Source organism: Populus euphratica, unplaced genomic scaffold (assembly GCF_000495115.2).
Source record: "Populus euphratica unplaced genomic scaffold, PopEup_1.0 scaffold405.1, whole genome shotgun sequence".
NCBI lineage: Eukaryota > Viridiplantae > Streptophyta > Magnoliopsida > Malpighiales > Salicaceae > Populus > Populus euphratica.
The window spans coordinates 16,481-17,274 of record NW_011500289.1 but is presented as its reverse complement, the minus strand read 5'-3'; the positions used below and the strand labels follow the sequence as shown (position 1 = coordinate 17,274).

At 30.7% G+C, this 794-nt stretch overlaps 1 protein-coding gene across 1 annotated transcript in view; it reads left to right on the top strand.

Moving 5' to 3' along the window:
* The window catches only part of LOC105113241 (cysteine-rich receptor-like protein kinase 10), a 6,401-nt gene that overhangs the window by 3,403 nt on the left and 2,204 nt on the right, over nt 1-794 (top strand). The gene's annotated exons all lie outside the window — the stretch shown is intronic.

The following is a 794-nucleotide window of genomic DNA, read 5'->3' as shown; positions in this document are numbered from 1 at the left end:
CACTAATCTAGTTTGAATTCTAAAGAGGGAACATAAATCTGAACTATCTCTTCAATCCCTTTATTATTATTATTATTATTCTTTATCCTTTAAATAAATATTTCAAATAAGTTTATAGAGTATATCCATGCCGTTCATCTGGACTCTTAAATTTCAGTACAGTAGTAAATGCAATGGTTTTGATAACCATCACTATTGCACGGATGTTATGAAAAGAGGCATTGGTGCATTCCCATGGACTTTGAGAAAGTTTAACCAAATTGCGAATGACATATTTTGATAGCATTTGGTCATTCCATGAGAAAGCAATACTGAACTTATAACCCTGTTTCTAATTATAATGGATCCAAAATCAAAAAGATATTCATGTTGGATTGTCAACGTGTTACAAAAGGTTAATTACTGGCTTGAAAACCGCTTTTGACTTTAAATCATGGAAGCAAAGTTATAAAATCCGCTCAATCATGTGATATGATTCAGCTCAAGACTTGAATTATGAGTTGGGTTAGTTTGAACAGGTAAATTCAATCTAGTATCATTACAAAATTTATTTTAAGAAACATTTAAAAAAAATTAAGAGAACAACTCATAAAGGCACTAGGTCAATCAAGTCGGTCGGCAATTTGACTCACCAAAGCAAGCCAGGTTTTTAGCATTTTTACTAAAAAAAATTTAGTAATCTAAAAATAATTTATTATCTTTATCTTTTGTTATTTGAAAAAATGTTTTCTGGCATCGTTAAATATTTTCTTTTTTCCAATTTATTAACCCACTCACACCCCCCCCCCCCCACA